The sequence below is a fragment of the Dromiciops gliroides genome, chromosome 2, assembly GCF_019393635.1.
Source record: "Dromiciops gliroides isolate mDroGli1 chromosome 2, mDroGli1.pri, whole genome shotgun sequence".
Lineage (NCBI taxonomy): Eukaryota > Metazoa > Chordata > Mammalia > Microbiotheria > Microbiotheriidae > Dromiciops > Dromiciops gliroides.
In genome coordinates this window covers 42,377,854-42,398,642 of record NC_057862.1, presented here as the reverse complement: position 1 = coordinate 42,398,642, position 20,789 = coordinate 42,377,854, and the positions used below count along the sequence as shown (strand labels likewise).

Sequence of the window (20,789 nt, the reverse complement as noted above, 5' to 3'; positions counted from 1 at the left end):
ACATGAGAGTATATAAAGCTATTGAGGAGAATATCCTGACCAACAAGATTCCTTTCTGGCATGGAGAGAAAGAAGCTCTTCTCCCAAGCTCTCTGTCCATTTAGGCTAGTCCATAGGGTCATAGAGAAATGGAAAGGACCTTGGGCATTACCCTAGTCCAATTCACATATTTTACAGGTGAGGAAACTGAATTTTGGAGTCATGAAGTGACTTGTCCCAGGTCTCAAAAGTAATAAAGGGCAGAGCCAGAATTTGAAACCAAATACTCTGAATCTAAATCCAAAACACTTTCCTCTATTTCATCCCCCCCACCCCTTTCTTCTTACCTTAGGATCCAGAGGAAAAACACCCTCAAAATCCTCAAAACATTGAATCTGTCAATATAATTTCTATTCCATTTCCCACAGAGGGAAGAGCTAAATAGGTATACTTGGATGGATATCATATAGGTTAAAAAGACATCCCAAAACATCCTTCACCATGCCAGGGACAAAGGTCCCTCAAAGCAACACAATGTGGTGAGAGAAACACCAGACTTGGAATCTGAAGCCCTGGGTTCAAATCCCAGCTCTGTAACAAACTACCTCTGTGATCTTCAACAAATCACTTACCCTCAGTTTCCTTTTATATAAAAAGAGAGAGATTGTACTTGATGAAATCCAAGGTCCCTTTCAACTCTAAATTTATAATCTTATAAACTTCTAAGATAAGTGTTTTTAATCTGAGGTCCCTAGATAGATTTGGGGGGGAGGGTCTGTGAATTTGGATGGGGAAAATTAAATGTTTTCATTAGTTTCTAACTGAAATTTAGCAACATTTTAAAATTATAAATTTAAAGCCAAAAAAAGTGATTCTGGGGAGTCCACAGATTTCATGAGACTGCCAGAGGGGTCCACAACACAGAAAAGGGGAAAGAGCCCTTCTCCAAAGTCACTCCTAGCCCTAAAATTCCAGAGATCCTAGGTCACATAGCTTTCCTTCTCTGAAACACCACACAGCTCCAAGATTTCCACACTCCTAGGAAAAAAACCATAATTCCCTTGAAATACCTTTTACCATGAGTGGACCTGTCATTCACAGGATTAGGGTTCCCAAGGCAAGGCTCCCAACTGTTTTCTGATCTGTAAAAATGAGAATCATATGAATAACAGCCACCCTTTCTAGCTTTTTAACAGGACCTTAGAGGGAAAACATCAGACACCCTCATACACTGTGATTACTCCAGTTTTTTCCCAGGTCAGGAAGAGAACATTATCTGCCTCTTCCCAGGTCAGGAAGAGAACATTCTCCTGCAAAAGGGCATTTCTCTATCAAAAGTCCAGTTATGCTCAATACCCTGCAAAGCAGACAAGATGGCAAGAACAGGGCAGAGAAGAATGCCCTGGCTGGATTTGTCCTACCTGTTGTCCTCTGCACCTATTGGAGGAAAGCAGAATGGGTCACTTTCTCAAGATGTCTTCATGGCCTCACCAAGCTGCACGAACCCCACATTAGTGAGGAAAGGTCACTATTTCCCTATCCGCTGAGCCAATGATGTTCCCACAGAGGAGAGTTTCTGGATCAAAATCACAGAGTGCAATTTGTGGCCCCTGTTGAAAACTGAAAGCAGGCCTGTGGCTCAGAGACCTTAGTATAGGAGAAGGAAATGCTTGGGGAGGGAATAAGATGGTCTGTGGTCAGACTCAGGGAAGACGAACCTTGTTTGCTTGCTTTGAGTAGAAAGAGTGATTCATGGAAGAGTGGAGGAGGTGGATAATCTGGTCCAATTTCAAGGGGGAGGGGGTTAAGCACAGGCTTCCCTTTGGTCTATGATGCTTCCTTCCCATGTAGTTCAAGGATCCAGGGGAAGACAAGATGTCCCTTTCCCTCTGAACTCTATCCACCCCTACCCAGGAGACATCACTGCCCTATCTTAGTCTCAGTTGCCTTGACAAATCCTCCCCAAGTGGGGCTTGACAGGCCTCCCGTCTGCAGCACTTTAAATGCAGCTGGCTGGCAGCCAAAGCCCCAGTGGTGTAAATGGGAACCAGTGTCAAGCAGGCCCCAGGCTGGCTTCCTTTCACTTGAAGAGGTTGGCTCCATGCCGTCTGCTATCAGGCTGCCCTATATGAAAGCCATATGGACAGCAAAGGTCACGGTCAGTGGCTGCCAGCAGCCATGACCATTGTTGGCTTTCTCTGCCACCATGTAGGGGGCAGCATCCACCCTTCAAAGAGTGCCCCGGGCTGGCCCAGCTCGTCTCCTGGGGCAGTGATGCCTGGAGAAGAGAAGAATATGAGACATAGGAGCTGTCCCCAGGTATTTAAGGACAACCCTCTGGAACAGGGACTGGACCTTTTCTGCTTAACTCCAGAAGGAAGAACTAAGTAGAAGTGGTGAGAAAGACTGAGTTAGATTCAATATAAGGGCACATTTTCTAGCAGAGCTGGTTCAGAATCAATGGACTATCCCAGGAGGTGGCAGGTCTCCCATGAGAGGTCTTCAGCCAAAGGTTGTCAGGGCAGTGGAGGGGGGGGGCGGGATTGTCATATGTCAGAGACATGACAGCAACATCTGTAGTATAGATATCCCTTTGAAAGTCCTTCCAACTCAGACATTTTCTGATTCTTCCTTCATCTTCCAAAAGAGAAGACAAGTGGTTCTTCCCTGATATACACAGAAGAAAGAAAGAAATAGAATTGATGCTCACTCCCAGCCAACAGGCAGGGTGGTTGGTAGGCATTTGTGAGAGCATGAACCTAGCAAGGCAAGAGTGTGCAAGGTGGAAGTGTTCAGTTATACACAGCTAGTGGAGGAGCTCAACCCCACTCTGGAGATAGGAGGAGGAACCACATTTGGGGAATATGGACCTCCTGAGGGACAGTCCCTCCTGTCCCTCATGAGGAATAGTTAGGAAGCAACATGGTGTTGGAGGGAGAAGTGGAGTCTGAGAACCTGGATTTGAATCTCCATTTTGTCACTTTCTGCCTATATAACAATGGACAGGCCACTTATCCTCCATTAGTCTTCATTTCTTCATTTGGAGAGAGACAAACAGACAGAGAGAGAGAGAGAGAAATAAAAAAGAGAGTATTTATTAAGCACCTCCTACGTACCAGGTATGATATTAAGCTCTAGGGAAACAAATACAGTCAAGCAAGACAGTTTCTACCCCCAAGTAGCTTACATTCTAATGGGAAAAGGTAACACCCAAAGAGGAGCAGGAATTTGAAGACTAGGGGAAGAGGAAAATGTGGTAGAAAGGAAGAAGGAGGTGTCTGGAGAGCCCATGTGTGAGTGAAGTAAGGCAAGGCTGAGGTCCTTCCTAAATGGTAATTCTGAGGAGAGAGTCACTAATCATGACCAGAGGGTATAAGAGTAGAGGGTTTTCCATGGTGGAAATTCAGCAAGCAAGGAGGAAGAGGAGTCCAAGGGTGAGTGAGGTAAAATGAGGTGTTTAGACTAAGTGGCCCACATGGTGCCTTCTAGTTCTGTATCCTCTGATGCTGTGATTCTGTCATCCACTTTCCTAATGTGTGGATTACACCCTGAGAATCCTAGGAAACCAGAGCATCCAGTGTATATTATTAAACAGTTATTAAACAGTAACTGACCAAGAATCCCCTCTTAATGTACTGGACAAAGGGTCACCCACAGTCATTGTATAAAGATCTCCTGAGGGGAAGAACAGAATATCAAAACAGCTCATTCCTCTTTGAGACAACCTTAATCATTAGGAAGTTTTTCCTTCTACTAAGATGAAGTCTTCCTCTCCACAACCTTGACCTATTCTTCCTAGTTATACTCTCTGGAGACAAGCAGAACAAGGCTAATTTGTCTTCTACTTATGAGACTTTCAAATACTTGAAGACATTTAATACTTTATGGCGCCATTCTCCTCTGACTGACTGACTAAATGTTGTCCCAGACCGAATGGTAAATTCCTCAAGGTCAAGGTAGATGTTTCCTGACTTGTAAGCATAATATGACACATTACTTCTCAGTAGTAGGTACACAATTCAGTTGTTTTTCAATCATGTCTAACTCTTTGTGATCTCTTTTGGGCTTTTCTTGGCAAAATACTGGAATGCCTTGCCATTTCCTTCTCCAGATCATTTGACAGATGAGGAAACTGAAGCAAACAGGGTTAATTGATTTGCCCAGGGTCACACAGCCAGGAAGTACCTGAGGCCAGATTTAAACTTGAGAAGATAAGTCTTCCTGACTCCGGGTCCAGCACTTTAGCCACTGTACCACCTGTTTCAAATCCTTGTTAATTACTGTTATATGAGCTACATCTAACACGTTGGTCCACTCTTTAAATTGCAGATTTAGAGGCCATCTATAGTCAACCCTTTTTATTTAATAGATAAGGAAACTGAGGCCCAGAGTGGCTAAGTGACTTTCCCATGGTCACACAGCTAGTAACTATAAGAAGTAGGATTTGAATCAAGTCTTCTTAATCTAGAACCGGCATTCTTTCCAATGTGCCACCTTTTAATGTGCCTCCAATGGAAATAGTCTTGGCCCTGGGAGAGTGCTAATATCCTTTGAAAATTAACTGATGCTTAAAGTCACAGGGACTTGAAAAGTGTTAGAATCATATACTACTAGAATGGGCCTTGGAAGAACCATTTGGTTCCCCCTACTTTCCTAGTCTGATCTTGAGGCAGTGTTATATAGCAGATAGAGTTCCGGTCTTGGTCTCAAATTCCACCTTTGACACTAACTGGGCGAGCCAGTGAATCTTTTTGAGATTCATCTATAAAATGGAGATGATATCAATAATAGCAACCTCACAGAGTTATGAGGCTCCAATTAGATAATAGACATAAAGCATTTTGAAGATTTTATAGCACTCTAGATGTGCCTGTCATTCTTTTCATCTCTTATATGGAACCTATCTATAGAGACTTCATCATAAAACTTGGGATAGTGTGAGCCAAATGACCCTTCTTCCTTCTCTTCTCACATTGGAAAACCTGGCACAGTTGGTTATTTTTAATGGTTTATTGATAGTCGTGTTTTTCACATTGTAGCATCCCAATGACCAGCCTTCCTTCTTGACAATAGAAATTTCTCTTGTAACAAAGAAGCAAGACATGGAGTCATGAAGATGTGGGTTCAACTCCCTCTTCAGACACTTAGCTACTATGTGATCATGAACAAATTATTTAACTTCTCTGATCTCTAGTGTCCTTATCTGCAAAATGAGTGGCTTGGATTAGATGGTCTCTAGGGTTGCTTGCTACTTTGAATCTACGATCCTTAGTACCAGTGTCTTCCATGTATTGATTAGCTCCAGTTTCTCCTATATATATTTTGTTTGTCCATAACTCTTTATATGTTATCTCCTCCATTAGATTGTGAGCTCCTTGAGGACAGGGACCATCTTTTGCCTTTTTTCTATTCCCAGTGCTTATCACAGTGCCTGGCATATAGTAGGTACTTAATAAATGCTTGTTGACTCTTGACAGACCAACTGATCCTATGAACTGATTGGCCATGTCTAACAACACATGCATCATTCTGCACCCATAGTCCACCACCTTGTTTCCTGGCACAGATTGTTTAGAGGTTTAGGGGCAGGAGATTATCACATGGGTAATGTCTGAACACCATTGGACTATACATATCACTGTGACTGCTTTATGATCTGAATTGACCCTTTTACTACCTGTGTGACCTTGATAAAAATCACTTAACCTATGATAGATGATTAATTGGACCCCCACTCTATTCCAATCAGTATTCATCAGTTTGATACGATTCCATAGGGTAGTGATTATAAGTTCTGTATATTAGCCCCTGGAGCTGTGAACTGCAGATTGTAAGTTCACTTGCTTAATCATAGGGAGTAAACTAGAGGACCTCCACCCTTCCTTTTGCCTTGTTATGATGACCAAGTCCAACATAGTAGAGGTGACTCAATTACACAGAAGGTCCCCCAACTATTTTTGTTGCCCCTCTGTGCCTCATCATACCTCTATTGCCCAATATAGGGAGATGACCATGATCATTTGACCAACAAGTGGCTTTGTTGGCCTGTGGCCTGCCCATCTACTGGCCCATCAGCCCATGTAGCTGTTTTGATATCTGCTTATCAGCCCAGCCCATGGGTCTGCTCATTAACTTGATAGGACCTCCTGAAAGGTCAAGATAGGTCTGTCAGGTTCTGTTCATTAGCCTGTTTTTCTACCAGTGGGATTCTGTATTTTGCGTATACACTCCTAGAGGGTCAAGGGCAAGGTCTATCAACCAATGAGATTCTGTATTTTTAATTTGCTTCATTTGTAATGTCTGGGTATCAAGCACTATAAAACCAAGGCTCTAAAAATAGGGAATATAGCAGATCATGAAGATCTGAGGTCCACTTAATTATAGGGTGCCATGGACCCTTTAATAAAGTGACACTGGTTCAGAGCTCTGCCTCGGTCTCTTTTATTGTAGGTCTGCTGCTTCTTAAAGAGTCTGTGTGTCTTTTTGGTCTGTGGCTATGTTATCCATGTTTTGTGCATTTTATCTGAGCCTTTTTCTGGTTGTGTGATTCAACCAAGGAAAGAGGCTGTAAAAGTAAACTTTCCAAAAAATCTCAAAAAGAAAAACAAATATCGTTTTTCTCTGTTCCCAACACTGGCCATGTTGGAAATAGCTGAGATGAAAAACAGATACAAAAGTTTAATTTGGAAATAAGCTACAAAAACTAACTGGAAACCAAATTTGTGAAAAAAAGAATAATTCTTTTGTTTCTAAAGTTATAACTTGGATGTTTTGTGGCTAACATTGACAGAAAAGGAAAAATGAGAAGTTCAAAAGAGGATTGTAAAAAATAGGGACACTAATGCACTGTTAGTGGGGTTGTGACTTGTCCAATTATTTCTGGAGAAATATTTGGAACTGTGCTCATTGGGCTAGAAAATTGTGTATATCCTTTAACCCAGCAATGTGCCCTACCAGGTTTGTATGCCCAAAGAAAGCAAAGAAAAAGGAAAAGAACCTATATGTACAAAAATATTTATAGCAGCTCTTTTGTGGAATTGGACATTGAAGGGATGTCCATCAATTGGGGGAATGACTGAAACAGATGTGGTAATGTGATTGTGATGGAAATGATAAGCAGATGGTTTTCATAAAAAAACTGGGTAGACTTATAGAACGGATGCCAAGTGAAGTGAGTAGAACCAGAGAATATCATACATAGTAACAACATATTGTAACAATGATCAGCTGTGGAAGAATTAGCTACTCTGACCAATGCAATCCAGGGACAATTCCAAATGACTAATGATGAAAATGCTATCCATCTATAGAGAGAGAACTGATGAACTCTAAGTACAGATTTGAGCATATTGTTTTTCACTTTACTTTTCTTCTTGCCTTTTTTTTTGCAAAATGGTTAATATGGAAATATGTTTTTCATGACTTCACACGTATAATGAGGATCATATTGCTTTTCCTTCTCAATGGGTGGAGGAGGGGTGGGGAGGGAGAGAATTTAAAACTCAAAATTTTTTAAAACAAATATAATTTTTTCAAAGACAGAAAAAAGAAAAAAAGCATAGGATTTGGGGCAATTGGAGAAGGACAGGTAACAACACATAGCAAACATCATGCCATTGGTTTGAGAAGATCAAGTCACACCTCTGGGGCTACATTATTTTTTTTTAAAGAGCAGTTAACAACAAGTCAAGTGTTTGTAGCACTTCAGGTCCAGGAGCTCCAAAGGGAGATAGACTCTTATTCCTCTATGAGTAGAGAGGGCTGGGGAAGGGGAGTAAAGAGTGAGCTTGGAGGGAGTATGACACACAAACCCTTCCCCCACCAAATGCCAATTTTAGTGAAGATACTGAACCAGTAGGATTCAATGGCAAGGAGCAAACCAAAGGGCAACTCATTGGGCATACAGCAACCTTGCTTCTGATGCAGGAGAAGGAAACCAATTTAAGTTGATTGGTTTGCCTAAGTTTTATACCCACAATAGATAACCAAGGTAGGATTTGAACTCAGGTTCTTTGAGTACAAATTTCATTACTCTTTCCACTGTGACAAGGAACCTCTAGCACAGGCATTACTGTGTAAAAGAGATGCCACATAAACCTGGGAATTCTTGCTTCTGAGTCTGCAAATGAGAAGTTCTCCCTAATGCTGCTCTTGTTCCCATGATGCCTTTGTGCCCTTCTCATACAAGGAAGACCTTACCATTTTTAAGCCTCCTGCCAAGTAGTCTCGCAATCTAGTCCCAAAGTATATGTCCTTTTTGGCCTCCTCTCCACTCTCATAACTCCCTAAACTCTCTTCTTCCTGGCTTAGCTTTAATGAAGTGAGGCTGGCTGCCTTTGCTTGTACTAAACAATTCCTCCCATGCTAATATAAAACAGTTCATTCACAGGGATGTCAGCCCCATGAACAACAAATATGAATCTGCCTGTATCATAAATCTTCAGTTACAACCCTGAGAGTCCACAAAGGTCTCTCTTCCTCTGAGGCCTGCCTGACTCATTCAGTCCTGAAAGGCTTTTGTAACTGATCCCAAAATTCTAATTTACTGAACAAACATGATATTTTTCATCAAATTCTTCCACATTCACTCATTTCCTCTGCTCCTCCAACAGGACTGGGGTTTAACCAAAAACAATCAAATGCAGCCCTTGACAAAGAGTTTCTCGCCTCCCTCTGAGGGTCCTAATATGGGTTTGGGAAACAGCCAGGCTGCCTTTCCCTCTTTTCCCTGGGTCATAACCCTATCTAAGTTCCCATAGAACTTGTCTAGAACCATGTTCCAATTTCAACAAGCCCCTTGATGGCAGCCCAATGGAACAAACTGCATAGCAATGAACTTTGGCTACATAAGAAAGGGGATGTGCCTGTAGACCCTCAGGAGGATCACAAGTCTGTTCTGTAGACATCAGTAGATGGCTAGGTCAGCTGAGACAGGAGTGAGGAAAAAAATTGGTGAGGGAAGATAAAGAATGGATAAGTCTATTGACATAAGAAGTGTCCAGGCACCAAATAAACATGAACTTTGGACAAGCCAGTTATTTCATTTCATTTCTTTCTTTCCTCCTTCCTTCCTTCCTTCCTTTCTTCTTCTTTTCTTTCTTTCTTTCTTTCTTTCTTTTCTTTCTTTCTTTCTTTCTTTCTTTCTTTCTTTTCTTTCTTTCTTTCTTTCTTCTTTCTTTCTTTCTTTCTTTCTCTTTCTTCCTTCCTTCCTTCCTTCCTTCCTTTCTCTCTCTCTCTCTCTCTCTCTCTCTCTCTCTCTCCTCTCTCTCTCTCTCTCTCTCTCTCTCTCTCAGGGGAGCAATGAGGGTTAAGTTATTTGCCCAAGGTCACGCAGCTAGTAAATGTCAAGTTCTGAGGCTGGATTTGAACTCAGGTCCTCCTGAGTCCCAGGGCCGGTGGCTTTATCCACTGCACCACCTAGCTTCCCAACTATCATCTTTAACTCTTATTTCTCCCTCACCTCCATATCCAATCAGATTTGCCAATTCTACATCTCCCTTTCTCTCCAGTCATATACCTTCTCACCTAGTTCAAGCCCTCATTACAGCTCACCTGGGATATTATGACCACCTTTTGATTGGTCTTCTGAATTCTGTCATCTTCCCTCTCCAATTCATCCTCTAAATGGACACCAAATTATTATTCCTAAAATATATCTGGCCAAGTCACCCTACACACACACACACACACACACACACACACAGAGATCCTCCATGACTCCCTATTACCTCTAAAATAAACCACAGCCTTATATGTAAGACCTTTAGAATCTGGTTCCCACCTACCTTCCATATCACCTCCCTGCAATTCATTTTCTGTTCCAGGCAAACTGACCAGTTAGCTGCTTCCTGTATTTGCCACTCAGATCTCCAAACCCTACACCTCTGTACAGATTATCTCTTATATATGGAATATACTATTTCCATGTATTTGTCTTATAGAATCCCTTGTTGGCTTGCTTCAAAGAACATGTTGGGTACCACCATGATATCTTTCCTGATACCCCAAGGTTGCTAGGTCTCTCACCCTCCTCAGTCAACCAGTAAGCATTATTAAGGATCTGGTATATATGAGTACTCTGCTATGTGCTGGGGATACAAAGACAAAAAATGAAATTATCTTATTTTGTACTACTTGTTATTGCTTGCAAGAATCCTCCTACTAGAATGTAAGTTCCCGGGGGCAAGCTAGGTGGTGCAGGTGGATAGAGCACTGGCCCTGGATTCAGGAGGACCTGAGTTCAAATCCAGCCTCAGACACTTGACACTTACTAGCTGTGTGACCCTGGGCAAGTCACTTAACCCTCATTGCCCCTGCCTCCCAAAAAAAGACACACAAAAAAAGAACTGTCCAGATGCCAGCTCCAACGTGAGGTCTTTCCTGATCCCTGACCACCCCCACCCTTCCAAGCTCAGTGATTAGTGCTCTCAGTGTATCTGTATAGATGGAGCTTGCCCACTCCTACCCTGAATGGGAGCTATTTGAGGTCAGGAACTTTTTCCTTTTGGTTGGTTTGTTTTTTAGCCTTCCTATCTTCAGCATGCCACACCATGCCTTGCCCAGAGGAGAAGCTTAATAAATTCATGTGAAATTGAATATTATTGCCTCTTAGCCCTGCCCTCCATCAACTCTTATTCTCCTTTCTAGTTTATGATTCTAGGAAGCCTTTTTGCAGCAATACACACAAGGGACCCTGCAGCCTCTGCTTGGAGTCACCACCTTCTTCACAGGGTCCCCAGGAAATTTATGTCCCCTGTTGGCCAAGGCCAGAGCTTGCTGCCTCAATCTTCCCCTAAAGACAAACTAAACAAGTTCCCTTCCCACTCCACCTCAAAGTGGAGCTATTTATGTCAGCAGCCAATTCCAAGGACCATCTTTGCTTCCCCAGCTCTCTGGTGATTTCAACTTTTTTCAGTAACCTTTTCCTACCATCAATTTGGTTGAGTGCTTTGGGACAGTTACTGCTTCGAATTTATCCTCTCGGAAAACATGCACCACCTGCCAAATAGATATGAGGCTGGACAGATGTGCAATATAGAATCCAGCCCTACAATATACATCCATAGGAAGCAAAGTCTGACAGCATCTTACATCATCTATTACTAGCTTAGGGAGAAAAAAAGGAGGTAGACCTGGAGAACGTAAATGAACTACAAATAAGTAATTTTTCTCCTTGGCTGGATTCAGAAGGGGAATACATTTTAATGCTGAAATCTACATATGGAAACTGCCCACTGACCCAAATATGGAGGCAGCCAAGTTGTACGCTGGGATAGAGTGCCAGTCCTAAATTGGATGCTTTTGTTGTTGTCCAGTCATTTCAGTCATGTCCAATCTTTGTGATCCCATATAGGCTTTTCTTGGCAAAGATCCTGGAATGGTTGGCCATTTCGTTCTCCAGCATATTTTACAGAGGAGCAAACTGAGGCAAGCGGGGTTAAGTGACTTTCCCAGGATCACATAGCTAGTAAGTGTCCGAGGCTGGATTTGTACTTATGAAGATAAGCCTTCTTGATTCCAAGCCCAGTGCTCTATCCACTGTGTCACACTCAAGAAGACCTGAGTTCAAGGGGGCAGCTGGGTGGCACAGTGGATAAAGCATCAGTCCTGGATGGACCCAAGTTCAAATCCAGCCTCAGACACTTGACACTCACTAGCTGTGTGACCCTGGGCAAGTCACTTAACACTCATTGCCCCACCAAAAACCAAACCAAACAAACAAAAAAACCTTCTGTTTGCCTCAGTTTCCTCATCTGTAAAATTGAGATAATAATAGCATCAAATGAAATAATATTTGTAAAGCACTTAGCACAGTGCCTAGCACATAGTATGTGCTTTATAAATGTTTTTATTGTTATTATTCTAAGTTTCATGGTAAGGATGAGGTTATGTATCAGATCTCCTTATTTCCCATCTATGATTTTTCTGATAAATTGCACTGAATCCATCATCCTGATTCTCCAGGCATCAGATAAAAAGAATGTCACATTTACAGGGACAGGGACTGGATCTCTTTCACTGTTAGGGGAACTCCAAATGAGGCAACTACCTCTACCAATGTAAGTTAGCTCCTCCTCTGAAACCCACAGTCTTAGAAATGGGGCCGGCCCACTGAGGGTGCAATTAATAGACTTGCCCAGAGCTTCACAGCTAAATGGTGACAGAGGTGAGGTGTGAACACAGGTGAGAGCTAAAGTCTCTTTCATGTCAATGTAAGGGCACACAATTCACCATGTAATGAAAGAGCATTTCATTGAAATTATAAGGAAAATGGGGGCCAGCTAGGTGGTGCAGTGGGGGCCGGCTAGGTGGCACAGTGGATAAAGCACTGGCACTGGATTCAGGAGTACCTGAGTTCAAATCCAGCCTCAGACACTTGACACTTACTAGCTGTGTGACCCTGGGCAAGTCACTTAACCCCCATTGCCCTGCAAAAAAGAAAGAAAGAAAGAAAGAAAGAAAGAAAGAAAGAAAGAAAGAAAGAAAGAAAGAAAGAAAGAAAGAAAGAAAGAAAGAAAGAAAGAAAGAAAGAAAGAAAGAAAGAAGGAAAGAAGGAAAGAAGGAAAGAAGGAAAGAAATCATAAGGAAAATAAAACAAAACTTAGAAGAGCTGCCTTAGAAAACTCGGCTCTTAGATCTCTCATATGCCGTATTGCATCTTGGGTTTGCATTCAGAGGACCTGGGATCAAATCCTGGCTCCCCATACTCACTGCCAGTATGACCCTGGAGAAGTCATTTAGTCTCTCAGGATCTCAGTTCTTAACTATGTAAAATGAGGGGATTGGATTAGAGCAGGGGTTCTGGGTCTATGAACCTGGATGGAGGAAAAAAACTCACATCTTAATTTTCACCTTCCTCCAAATGAAGTTTAGCATTTCCTTCAATTATTTAAAAACCTGCATCCCAAAGGGCTCCAGGACACACACACACATACACACTGAACTAGATGAATACTTAGGTCTCTTTGGTCCTAAATCCTGTCAACCTCATTGTTCTACACTTTTCTAATGTGATTATGGTATAATGTGTACCTTTTGTTTCTTATTCCCTTATTCTTCAATAAACTCCTGGACAGTGGAAATCCTCCCAAGCCTAACACAATAAGTGTTTAACAGGGCTTTAAAAGTTCTATTTTGTTCCATAAATTAAAAATAAAAATTTAAAAAGCCCTATCTGTTCTCTTTCATAGATCTGAGGCCAGTGTTGTCTCATATCTACAATAGACATGAGTCAGTCAGTCATCCTCAATGGGATGCCAATGTAGTGACAGTCCCTGGGTCAAGAGGACTGCCTTGTCATCTAGGGAATGCCCTCAACCATCTCAATGAAAATATATGGGGAAATGTCCCCAAGGTCAAAAGAAGGCTTTGTACTTCAATTCTGTTAAGTTGACCCAGGCAGTATGGACACCTGGTTTTCCCAATAATGCCTCATAGCTCTAGTGATAAAAGACCCCAAGGTGGGAACTTGGTCTTACTGAGTGTCACCTTCTTTCCTTGTCTCATCAGTCTTACACACAGAGCATGATCCAAGGCACAGTCTCCAGCTTCTCCACCTTAGCAAGCTGCAGCTCAGATGGAGCAGCCACAAACCCTACCATCTTTTTGCTCCTTACACACTCAGGGGAAGGCTTATTTACCTCTCTCACATGCAAAAAACCTCCTCTACAGGGAGCTCTGTTTTAAGCACTTCAGTGGGGTTGGTCAGATCACTCAAGGTTGTCCACAATTTTTACTAGTTACCAGCATCTTATCAGGCTACCACTCTCCCAAGTCAGACAAGGAGATGGAGAGAAGAGGAAAAGATTTTAGCCCAACCTCTATAAATCTTAGCTGCTAGGTGGCACAGAATGCTGACATTGAAATCAGGAAGTCCCAAATTAGAATCCTGCCTCAAACACTTACTAGCCATGTAATGGTGGCCAAATCATTTGACCTCTTTCAAGCTCAGTTTCATCATCTGTAAAATCATTTGACCTCTTTCAATCTGTTTTATCATCTGTAAAATGGAGATCCCATGGACTTGTTTTGAAAATCAAATGAGATGACACATATAAAGTGTTTTGCAAACCTTAAAGCACTATAGACATGCAAGCAAAGTATCCGGTATACAACAAGTGCTTAATAAATGTTGATTAACTAATAACTCATGTTATTATTATAACTTACAGAGAAGGCTTCAGAGGCCATTGAGTCTATTCAATTAGACAAGTGTTCACTATTACTGAAGCAGTGAAAGGGGTCCACACAGGACTGAGGTTTATTTTCTTTCTTCCTTCCTTTCTTTCTCTTTCTTTCTTTTCTCCTTCCTTCCTTCCTTCCTTCCTTCCTTCCTTCCTTCCTTCCTTCCTTCCTTCCTTCCTTCCTCCCTTCCTTCCTTCCTTCCTTCCTTCCTTCCTCCCTTCCTTCCTTCTTTCCTTCCTTCCTTTCTCTTCCAATGTCAAATAATTTGTCACCGGTAGATCACATTACTGCTGATTTTATTTTCCAACCTTAGGTAGGCTGGATCTTGAAAAGAATTGTTGCAGTGAATGTCGGCGATTTTGTAAACTCAAAGCGCAATTCATTTCCATCAATCAATAGACTAGCATTCCTTAAGTCTTACTCCATACCAGGTACTGTGCTACCTACTGGGATTGCCAAAATAGAAATGAAACAGTACCTGCCCTAAAGATGATGAAACTAAGGCCCACAGGGAGAAAATGACTTGCCTAAATATCACATAGCCAGTAAAGAACAGATTTAGGTCTAGGATTCATGTCTCTTGATTTCCAACCCCTTGGTTATTTTACTATTCCACTGTGCCTGGTATAGAGACAGACGCTTTCCTATGGTCTCCCAAAGGCACGCTCTGGAATGTACCACCTTAAAGACTAAACAGCTAGTTGTTTGGGGCAATTCAATCAAATGGCCCTGCCAGCAGAACCTGGACATAGTCCTGTGTGAAAGTGAATTGCCTCTCATCAGGGTGTTACTGGTAAGGAAAGAATTCAGGTGATTTTGTGAAAAATGAAATCAGCCAAACCACTCTGTTGGAATCTTATTTAGAAAATCCCAAAGAAGAAAAGAATATGACTAAAAGGCTGGAATATGAGACTACAGGAGCAGGTAGGGAAGTGGGTCAACATGGATTAGCTGGGGAATTCACTGAAAAATTACTAAGCATGCCAAGTTTGAACACTGTCAATCAACCAAACAAGTATTTGTTATTATTATTATTAATAATAATAACTATCATTTATATGGCATTTTTAAAGTTTGTAAAAGTGATTAGCACATAGTAGGCACAATATAAATGTTTATTCCCTTTCCTTTCTCCCTTTTGAAAATGGTTTCCCCTCTAAACTTCACACTCCACATTCTCTCCAACTAGTGAGTGTAGTGAATATAGTGCCTGGCCAAAGGACCTGAGTTAAAATCCAGTCTCAGACACTTATTGGTTATCTGACCCTGGGCAAGTTATTAAACCAGTTTCCTCTTCTGCAAAAATGGGAATCATAATAGCACCTGTCTCTCGAGGCTATCATGAAAATCAAATGAAGTGATATTTGTAAAGTACTTGGCACATTGCCCGACACATAGTAGGTACTTAATTAACAATTATTTCCTTTGTTCCTTTCTTCTTTCTCATCACCCCCCCTCCCCTTCATGGGTTCATTTGCAATCTCTATACACATTACTCTCAGAGAAAAATCTTCAGATCTAATATCTCTCCTAATACTACAATCTTTCATTACCAACTGCCTACTAAGAATTTCCACTTAGATGTCTCATTGGCATCTCAAACTCATCATGTCCTAAACAAATCTCACTTGTTATCTGAAGTGAATGAAGATGTGGACAAAGTGCCTTACAGACACTTTGCAGACATAGGAACAATACTTTCAAGTGCTATGTAAATACAAACTATCATTATATTCCAACAGGGATTAATTTTTATATAGTCCATTACTATGCAGGCATCTCTTACTACAAAATTCCTGTATATCTTTGCTATGTTACTCTTTTTTTTTTTTTTTTGGCAGTGCAATGAGGGTGAAGTGATTTGCTCAGGATCACATAGCTAGTAAGTGTCAAGTGTCTGAGGTTGAATTTGAACTCAGGTCCTCCTGAATCCAGGGCCAGTGCTTTATCCACTGTACCACCTAGCTGCCCCCCCCACACTATGTTATTCTTAATACTAAAAAGATGACTGGTAACTGTCATGCTTTAAAATATTCAAAATATGTAAAACAAAATATAAAACATGTATTATATTATTGAAGCCTCACAAAAACCCTGTGAGGTGGAGACATAGTGGTCATTATCTCCATTTTGTAAATGAGTAAATTGAGACTAAAAATAGTTGAGACTTCCCAACATTCAAATAGCTATTAAGTATAGAAACAGGTTTTGACCTGTCTTCCTCTAGTACTCCATCCACCTTGACAAGCTGCCAAAAGTAAAAATGTAAGTTCCCTAAGGGCAGGGACTTCCATCTTTGTCTTCCTTTTCCCAACACTTAGCACAACACTTTGCACATACCAGCACTTTTATAAATGCTTATTGAATTGAAAAGAGCCATGATTTTATCAGTACAGATCCTCTTTTGTAGATGCAGATTGGATCCCTTAGTTGATGGTCTTCATGGATTTCTGTGTCCAACAAAGACAAGGAGAAATAGTTAAAGAATTATGAATTTACTGACAATCATGAAAGCCTGGATACTATATTTCAAGAAATCACAAAAGAAAACTTCATGGGACTATTAGACCAGAAAGCAAATTGAAAATGGAAAGAATCCAAAGGCCAGCTTATTGGGGAGAATTGAGCACACCCAGAAATATATTGCCAAAATCTAGATCTTCCAGGACAAAGAATAAAATGTTTTAAGCAGCCAGGAAAAAAATACCAAGGTACCACAGTAAGGCTCCCAAGATGACTTAGCAATTAATAGAAAGGAAAGAAAAGCTTGGAATATCATATGCTAAAAGCAAAAAAAAAAAAAAAAAGCCTGTAAATGGGGCGGGGCATATCTTAAAACAACATGGTATAATTCTACAGAGTTAGAAATGTACATGTGAGTTGGAGGAGGCGGAGGGAGGGAAGGGGAAAGAGAGAGAGAGAGAGAGAGAGAGAGAGAGAGAGAGAGAGAGAGAGAGAGAGAGAGAGAGAAATCTTTAAAACATTCCTGTTAAGAAAACCAGAAATGGGGGGCAGCTAGGTGGCGCAGTGGATAAAGCACTGGCCCTGGATTCAGGAGGACCTGAGTTCAAATCCGGCCTCAGACACTTGACACTTACTAGCTGTGTGACCCTGGGCAAGTCACTTAACCCTCATTGCCCAGCAAAAAAAAAAAGAAAAGAAAAGAAAACCATAAATGGGTAGAACTTTTGAAACATCCATCAAGAGATAAAAAATATCTAGCAAGATAAGTGTCTTGGAATATTTTCAAGGGGGTAAACAGTTATGTTACATATTTATAGGGGAAGAAGCAATAATGTTCCTTCAGAATCTCACTCTTGAAGGAACTAAGAAGGTAAAAGCAGGGAATGGATATAGCTTATGTTATTTTATTTACTTTAAGAGAATATAGAAAAGAGAGGCAGGGAAAGGAACCCTTAGAAAGATATGAGAAAGAGGGAGAAAGTATTTCTCATACTATAAGTATATCCAAAGACAAATGTACAGAAATGGAGATGAGGAGGGGGATCAGGCATCTCACAAGCTTAATTTTGTGAACCAGGCAATTAAAAAGTCAAACACACATGCCCAAAAAGCTTATGGTAAGACCCAGTGATCTGGGTTTGGATTGGATGAAGAAAGAAAGGATAAAGGAGTGGAATAAAGCCACAAAAATTAAAGCTTGCTAGTGTTAATTTCATTCCCTTTCTTTTTCTTCATATTGACAGGGTTTTAGAGAAAAGAGAAAAAACATTAAAATAATATGGAAGAAAAAACACATCTAATAACCATATGAAAGGGAATTAACTCAGAAAATTGAGAAAAATATAAGAATAGAATAAAAAGCAAAAAATGGGGGGCAGCTAGATGGTACAGTGGATAAAGCACCGGCCCTGGATTCAGGAGGACCTGAGTTCAAATCTGGGCTCAGACACTTGGCACTGACTAGCTGTGTGACCCCGGGCAAGTCACTTGACCCTCATTGCCCCTCCAAAAAAAAAGAAAAAGAAAAAAAAAAGAAAAATACAACACTAATTTATGTTTAAAAAACAACACTATAAAGTATTGGAGAAATGGACATTTCCTAATTATGCTAAATAGTATCTATTTTTTTAAAAGTTAGCATTATCTTTAATGGATAAACGTTAATAACCTTTCCAATAAAATCAGGGGTTAGGTAAGAATACCTATTGTAACCACTGTTATTTAATACAGTTTGTAGACATGCTGGCAAAAGGACAGGGGAAAAAATTGGGGGAATAACATAGGAAAAAAAGAAACAAAATTTTCAGGTTTGGCTGATGATATGTTGGGTTACTTAAAGAACTCTAAAAAGTCAAACAAAAATAATTAAAACAATAATTTCAGTAAAATAGTAGCAGTATATAAAATAAACTCATAAAAAGCATAAACATTATTAACAAAATGTAATGGGGGGGCAGCTAGATGGCGCAGTGGTTAAAGCGCTGGCCCTGGATTCAGGAGTACCCGAGTTCAAATCCAGCCTCAGACACTTAACACTTACTAGCTGTGTGACCCTGGGCAAGTCACTTAACTCCCATTGCCCTGCAAAAACAAACAAACAAACAAACAAACAAAATGTAATGGGGAAAAAGAAAAGGAAAGTCCATTGTAAACAACTACAAAGTATATAAAATTTCTGGAACTCTACTTACCAAGATACACTCAGGACTTAAATGAATAAAGCTATTAAACATCCTTTAAGAAATAAAGGAAGGGAAGCAATTGGGAAAACATTAATTTTTTATTGCTGGGCTCTGCCAATCTAATTAAGACAATGATACTACCTAAATTAATTTGCAGATTTGTGCCCCACAAATCAGGGTACTAGGAACCTTTCCAATGCCTTCTCTATGACACTCATCTTTAATTCTTCAGAGGAATTGGTGTTCCAGGTCTCCTTGCCATCTAGCAACATCAGTAAAATGTTTGAATTGAAAAGATTGAGCTTTACTTTCATGGGAAGCTTAGGGTCAATCAAAGAGCATTGCAATTTCCTGAAAACACTCTCTCCTGCTGTCTTTCTCTCCTCTTCTTTTTCAACTCTGGGCCCAGCTCCATGTCCCTCTGTACCATCTGTCTCAGATATACAATCTCTACAGGGTGTCCATTTAAATGTATGTTGAAATCTGGGCAATAGACATCCTTCATCTGCTTGGACTTTCCCATGCGAATTGACAGGTCAAACTCCTCAAAATGATTACAGAGTTTTTCTTTAAAAATGAAGTATACATAACAGAAGTTGGTATTTTCATATGCAAACATCTTTCATGTTCTTTATATGTTGAGATCTTTTTGACAATTGTTAATAATAAAAAAGAAAGCTGAATTTTTAAAAGGCATTACCTGATAGCCAGTTTCCTGGTGACATGTTTCTCCAATCTCATCTAGTTTGGTTCTTAGATGACAGCCCAGAGTCAATTGCTATGCCTGTATATTCTGAAGCCATCTTGCCTGGAAGGATCTGCCAGAAACTGTGCTTCACAGGTACTGCTTTTTAGAAGCCAGGGCCACTTCCATGCTGTGAAAAATAATATGAATAGAACTATTGTAGGGCACTCCAATGTTGTTAATCATTAATGATTTGCAGTTTCCAGAAACTGATATTTGCCTAACTTTCCAGAACTTGATATTTGAACTTTGATAGAGCAAGTGGTATATTTCAGTTCCTTTCAAGTCATTCCTGGTAGGCAGACACTAACTTCAGCTTTCTATAGAATTGACTCTATCTTTTGGTTTTTGGTTTTTGGTTTTTGGCAGGGCAATGAGGGTTAAGTGACTTGCACAGGGTCACACAGCTAGTTAAGTGTCAAGTGTCTGAGGCTGGATTTGAACTCAGGTCCTCCTGAATCCAAGGCCAGTGCTTTATCCACTGAGCCACCTACCTGCCCCCGACTCGATCTTTTGATAAACAAGATTAGGGACAAGTTGGAAATCCTTTTCTTTGTTTACAGTATTTTTCCACCAGCATTTACTAACAAACTCTGACAGCGAGGTCATCAATATGGAGAATGAACAAAAATGGACTTGGGTTGGCTATCTTCTGCTCTGTATGCTGGGTATGAAAAGAAGTGAGTATGGGCCATTCAAAGACTGTTCTGTGGATGTCATCAGTGGTGAAAAGAATGGAAAGCAGAACAATGAAAGGGATAACCAGCACAAATCAACCTATCAGCACCCTTTCATTTCAGATGTCAGAAGAGGAATAATGGAAAGTATCTTAGCATTCCAATTGTTAAACACAGCTAATTAGAATTCTTACTCAGCTTCCCTAGATAGCAATCTCTTCTTTGACTTCCCCTTCAAGTTGGGTCTACCATGTTGTTTCTGTTTTACATGCAACAGAGACTGCACGTTTTATCTCTCTCTGTGCAGCCACTGAAAATATGAACCTCTTTGTCTCTTGTAGTCCCCAAGGAATTTGAATAACTTGGTCCAGCTGCCTTGAAGGAAGGCAAAAAATGGGGGCGGGAAACAAGTGGAAAAATGGCAGGAGAGTTTCCCTGATCTTTAAAACCCATCAGGAAATACTATGCAAGTGGTAGGCGCACTGACCAGACACTGGGGGAGAGAGGAAGCAAGTAGGACTGAGTCACCATAAGCCAGTCTGGAGCTGAAAACAGAGA

At 40.7% G+C, this 20,789-nt stretch overlaps 1 protein-coding gene across 4 annotated transcripts in view; it reads right to left on the bottom strand.

The window, feature by feature from the left end:
* Positions 1-19,643, bottom strand: part of LOC122739740 — a 34,474-nt gene extending 14,831 nt beyond the window's left edge. For 2 of the 4 annotated variants that reach the window (XM_043981399.1, XM_043981395.1), the window contains exon 1: positions 1,401-1,899. The gene's annotated coding sequence lies outside the window, so the exon portion shown is untranslated. Of the gene's footprint in view, positions 1-1,400; positions 1,900-19,509 lie in introns of those variants that run through there. The other 2 variants (XM_043981397.1, XM_043981398.1) reach the window with 2 other exon arrangements.
* Positions 19,644-20,789: the final 1,146 nt, after the last annotated feature.